Raw genomic sequence first — 6157 nt, forward strand, 5'->3', positions numbered from 1 at the left:
CTGGGTTCTCAATTCTATTCCATTGGTCTATGTATCTGTCATTAAACCAATACCAGGCAGTTTTGACTACTGTGGCTGTATAGTAGTTTTTGAGATCTGGCAGTGTGAGACCTCCTACTTTGAGACCTCCTACTTGGTTCTTCTTCTTCAATAGTGCTTTGCTTATCCGAAGTCTCTTTCCTTTACATATAAAGTTAATGATTGGTTTTTCCATATCCCTAAAGAATGTTGATGGGATCTGGATTGGGATTGCATTGAATGTGTAGATTGCTTTGGGTGAAATTGATATTTTCACAATGTTCAATCTCCTATCCATGAGCATGGGATGTTCTTCCATTTATGTAGATCTGTTATGGTTTCTTGAAGTAGTTTTTTATACTTTTCTTTGTACAGGTCTTTTGTGTCCCTGGTAAGATTTATTCCCGAGTATTTTACCACCATCTGTTTTTGTCAGTAGTGTTATTGGAACACAGCCATGTCTATTAATTTACGTGTTCTCAGTGGCTGCTTTTGCACGACAACAGCATGGGTCAGGAGTTGTGACCATATAACCTGCAAAGTCTAAACTGTTTACTATCTGGCCCCTTACTGAGAAAAATCTGCTGATCCCTGAATGGAAAAAGATGAATAGAGAATTCACAAAAGAGGAAATGCAAGTGACTAATCTATTTAAAATAGAAATTGTTCTTCTATCTGTTATTGTTATTATGTGCCGTCAAGTCGGACCCGACTCATAACGACCCCTCCTTGGGTTTCCAAGGCAGTATCACTACAGAAATAGATTGCCCCATCTTCCTTCTGAGGAGTGGCTGGTGGGTTTGAACTGCCAGCCTTCTGATTAGCAGTCAAGTGCCTTAAGCACTATGCTACCAGAGCTCCCTTCTTCTATCTACTAGCCAGCAAATAATTCAAATCACAAAAACTAGATACCAGGTTCACCTGTCAAACTAGCAGCACTGGGGAAGGTCCAAGGAAAGCAGTGCTCTCAAACACCATTGAATCCAAAAACCAAACTCATTGCCATCAAGTCAAATCCGACTTATAGGACCCCATTGGGTTTCTGAGGTTGTAAATCTTTACAAAAGTAAATCGCACCATCTTTCTTCTGCAGAGTGGCTGGTAGATTTGGACCACTGACCTGGTTGGCAGGCAAATGCCTTATCCATTATACCACCAGAGCTCCTTAAACACCATTGAGTAGAATGTAAATGAGCAAGGTTTTGGAAAGATCATAACCCTTGGGCATAGTAATAATTCCACTGCTAGAATTTTGTCCTGAGGAAATGAGAGCTATGCACAAAGATTTATACAGAAGGATATTCATATAAATGTTATTAATAACAGTGCATAACTGAAAACAGTTATGTTTCAGAAGACTACTTGAATGGCATGGGATAATATTCACAGTATAATTGGAAAAAAATAAAAGAAGGGAACCCACCTTCATCTCAAAACTTGTGCTTGCTATAATTCAAACATATAGGTACCCCCTTGTTTTCACAAGGTAGCTTTAGGCCAATTTGCTTTTATGAAAGACCTACACTAGTAGCCATTTTCACTATCTGAAGAGGATTTTTGCTTTTATGTAAAGGGAAACCAGCATTCGGCATTTGTTTTGCAGTGCGCCGTTAAAGAGGCAGCACCCACCCAGGAGCAGCAAGAGTGGCATCACCAAGTTCCTTGCCCGGTAACTACACTCAGCATCCCAGCATCAAGCCGCCATAGCTTTGAACGGGGTCTGTGAACACTATGCATTAGTGTTATTTTAGGTATTTTTTGTTACTTGGTATGATTTGCTAGGTCATTTTTTGGGGTCTGGGAATGTTCAAAAGTGTTTCCCAGATAAATGAATGGTAATTGCTTCTTTGCTTTATGCCACTTTGGCTTACAAGAATTTTCATAGGAACACTCTACTTTCAGATAGTGAGGGAAGACCTGTAAATAGTGTTCTCTGACAGACTGTGGGGTCAACCCACCAGAAGTGTATGAAGAACCCCCTTAAACAGAACTCATCTTAAGGGAAGAGGAAGTTAACACAGGAAAAATTTGCCCTAGGAAGACACTGGGCCTAAATACAACAAGACCTTGTCTAGAAGACCTAGAGTGTCCAACCCCACCTCCATAGCCACCCCCCTCACCCCCCACAAACTAGGAACCATAACACCTTCTTTTTTGATTCAGCAGGTTATGAGTCTCAATTAAGATAATGTATGTTAAAATGCTTTGAAAACTGCCAAGTGTTTTCCAAACATGTTGGTCTTATTAGTTTAGTTGATCAGAGGCAATTCCTCAGAAACTCAGCTCATAAGATGGGTTTGTTTATCATTAACTCCTGGTGTTTTCCTCAGCCATAGCAAATACTAGTGCAATTAATTTGACTGAGATGAAGGAGTCTGATAATGTTTCAGGTGGAACAGATTTCTCCTCACAAGGGGCTTAGTTTGTAATTTCCAATATTGTTGAAAGGCAAACATGCAAGAGCAGGAGAGCTTCTGATGTGGCCCCGTTAATGCTGCAGTGTTTTATTACCTCCATTTGCTATAATACTGCTTTTATTAATATAGTCATCTCCTCGTCTCAGACTATCATACCAGCCACATGTGCTTGCGTTTAAAATTAACTTCTACAATCCTTTCATTTCCACAGGATCCTTGCATCTTTTTTCTTTCATGCTTAATTGGACCATACACTTCCCACTGCCACCACCCCCTCCCGCTTACCTCAGTGTGGAATACAAACATCTTGGTGCTTTGCTTTAACTCTTAGGATAGTTGCTGGAGGGTGAGGGGGGGGGGAGGTGGGAAGGAAAATAACTTAACACTCACTGTTAAATTGCTTTTGTGTATCCAGAGTGTACCCGTTGAAAGTTGTCTGAAATCAAATGGATAGAGAAAACATAAAGATTATTCTCTTTTCTGCTGTGTCACCACTATTCTTCAGTCACTCAACCTTCAAACATGGGAAATATATTCACACGCTAAAATTCTCCAGACACGGGGAATATATTCAGCTCTAAAAATCTCTATATCCTCTGCAAGTCATGTTATTTGTATTTCTTAGTCAAGGAGCCCTGGTGGCACAGTGGTTAAGCACTTGGCTGCTAACCAAAAGGTCAGCGGTTCAAACTCACCAGCTGCTCTGTGGGAGAAAGATGGTGATCTACTTCCATAAAGAGTGAAGCCTTGGATACCCCATGGGGTAGTTCTATTTTGTTCTACAGGGTCACTATGAGTAGGAATCATTGACTAGAAGGCAACCTGTTTTTGAGTGTTGGTGTCACCTTGGTCAAGTGGTTCTAACATTTAAGCTTGTAACAGAAACACCTGGAGGGCTTGTTAAATCAGACTATTGGGCTCCACTTATAGAGTTGCTTATTCAGTAGGTCTTGGATGAGGCCAGAGAATCTGCAGGTTCAACACCAAGGTGATAGTGAGGCTGTAGTCTATGAGCCACACTTGGGAAACCACTACTGCAATCCTTTCCTTCTGCATTACTGCACTAGCCTCCTAACACTTGGTCTTCCTTCAACATACTGTGCAGGTTCACCCATGTATGAAAATATAGTGGTTAAAGGAATAGGTTTTAGAGTCGGACTGACCTGGGTTTGAATCTTGGTTTTCCTTTACAGAACATGTGACCTTGGACAACTTACTTAATCTCTCTGAATTTCAGTTTCCTCAAGTACAATGTAGAAAAATAATAGCACATACTTGATAACATTGTTGTGAGGATTACATTAGATAAGTATAAAGCACTCAACACAATGCTCTCTACCTAGTAAGAGCTAAGTCATAGCTACTATGACCATTATTTACTAAATTTGTTGTTGTTGTTGTTATGTGCCATTGAGTCGGCCCCGACTCATAGCGACCCCTCCTTGGGTTTCCGAGGCAGTATCACTACGGAAGTAGATTGCCCCATCTTCCTTCTGAGGAGTGGCTGGTGGATTTGAACCGCCAGCTTTTTGGTTAGCAGTCAAGTGCCTTAGCCACTATGCTACCAGAGCTCCCTTATTTACTAAATAGATACTCTCAAAATTTCCCTATACTAAAAGCTCTACAATGGTCAAGAACTTTGATCAAGTAAGACTACTGGAATATATCCTATTGAAATTAAAAATATGCACAAAGATGTTTGTATAAGGATGGCTATTGTGGAGTTAGGTACAATAGTACAAACTAGAAATACATGCCAAGTGATACAGAGCTTGGTGAATAAACTATGGAATATTAAACCCAACCCATTGCAATCAAGTTGGATCTGACTCGTAGTGACCTATCCTTGGGTTTCTGAGGTGATGTCACTACAAAAGCAGATCGCCCAGGATTCCTTCCGAGCAGTGGCTGGTGGTTTTGAACCACCAGCCTTCTGGTTAACAGTCAAATGCTTAGGCACTATGCCACCAGAGCGCCTATGGAACGTTAGTAACTGTCTTAGTATCTTTGTGCAGCTGTAACAGACATACTACAAGTGGGTGACTTTGAAGAGCAGAAGTGTATTTTCTCACACTTTATAAGGCCAGAAATCCAAAATCAGGGCCACAGCTGTAGGGGAAGGCTCTCGGTCATCTCTGGGGGAAGATTCTTGTGCCACGCTAAACTGGAAGGGATTACATAAAAGTGTAGACACCAGGAAACAGGATATCATTGGGGATCACCTCAGGGTCTGTCTGCCACAAGCACAGCTGAGTACTTGCTACCTGTTGGCAGATGACCTTGATTAGTCTACCTGCCCAACTGGACTTTAGAATATTACATGGCCTTGAATGTCCAGAAGTCCACTTGCCTGCCCATTGGGATACCCCATGATAGTTTATCTCCATTTATTTTGAAAACAATTCAAACCTACACATAATTTAAAAGAATGTTGTTGTTGCTATGTGCCGTTTAGTCAGACCTGACTCATAGCGACCCTTCTTTGGGTTTCCAAGGTAGGCTTCCGAGGAGTGGTTGGTGGGTTTGAACCTCCAGCCTTCTGGTTAGCAGTCAAGTGCCTTAGGCACTATGCTATCAGAGCTCCCAATTTGAAAGAATATTATAATGAATTCCTAGAACCTTCACCTAAGTACTCCAGTGTTTGCCATTTTGCTGCATTAGTTTAGTTCTCCCTTTCTACACCCACACACGTACACAGATGCATACATTTTGATTAACATAGACATCATAACATGTCACCTCTAAATACATCAGCCTGCATACTCTAAGAACAAGTACGGTCCTCTACATAACCACAATAGCGTAATATTGGTAGTTACGAAATGGAGTTTCTCATTTTCTCTTTTCTTCTACATTTATAGGTCAGTATTCTTCTACAAAGATGGACTTTCCCTTCTCCCTCACCCTACCTTTTTTCATGAATATTCTTATGAAGTTACTGATATTTTGTTTATTCAGTGTTTATTGCCATCACTTTTTTTTATTATCAACTTTGGCCACTGAGAGCCTCATCAGTCTGGCTTCCATGCTCTTTTGCCATGTCTCCTCAATTTTTGAGCACTTCCTTACTTTCTGATATAAGATGTCTAGGTTCATATTCTACTTTGCTGGTTATTAAATATTTCTCCAAGGATCACTGCCTTCTTGTGGTAAATGATATTTGGAAACTGAGTTTCAGTTGCTAAATGTGCTCACTGCTACTTGAGGGGATGCCCTATTGATATTGTTGTCATTGTTAGGTGCTGTGAAGTCAGTTTCAACTCATAGTGATCCTATGTACAACAGAAAGAAACACACTAGTTCTGTGCCATCCTCACAATCATTGCTGGGTTTGAACCCATTGTTGCAGCCATGGTATCAATCCATCTCCTCAGGGGTCTTCCTTTTTTTTGCTGACCCTCTACTTTACCATGTCCTTCTCTGTGGACTGGTCCCTTCTCATGACATTTGCAAAATATGTGAAACAAAGTCTCACCATCCTTGCTTCTAGGGGACATTTGGGCTGTACTTCCTCCAAGACAGATTTGCTATTCTTCTGGCAGTCGTGGTATATTCAATATTCTTTGCCAACACCATAATTCAAAGATATCAATTCCTCTTTGGTCTTCCTTATTCACTGACGGGCTTTCACATGCATAGGAGGCTACTAAAATACCTTGGTCAGGTGCACCTTAGTCCTCAATGTGTTATTTTTTGAACACTTGACTTTTTTTTTTTTTTTT

The sequence above is a fragment of the Orycteropus afer genome, unplaced genomic scaffold, assembly GCF_000298275.1.
Source record: "Orycteropus afer afer isolate SDZICR_OR568_19922 unplaced genomic scaffold, OryAfe1.0 scaffold00253, whole genome shotgun sequence".
Lineage (NCBI taxonomy): Eukaryota > Metazoa > Chordata > Mammalia > Tubulidentata > Orycteropodidae > Orycteropus > Orycteropus afer.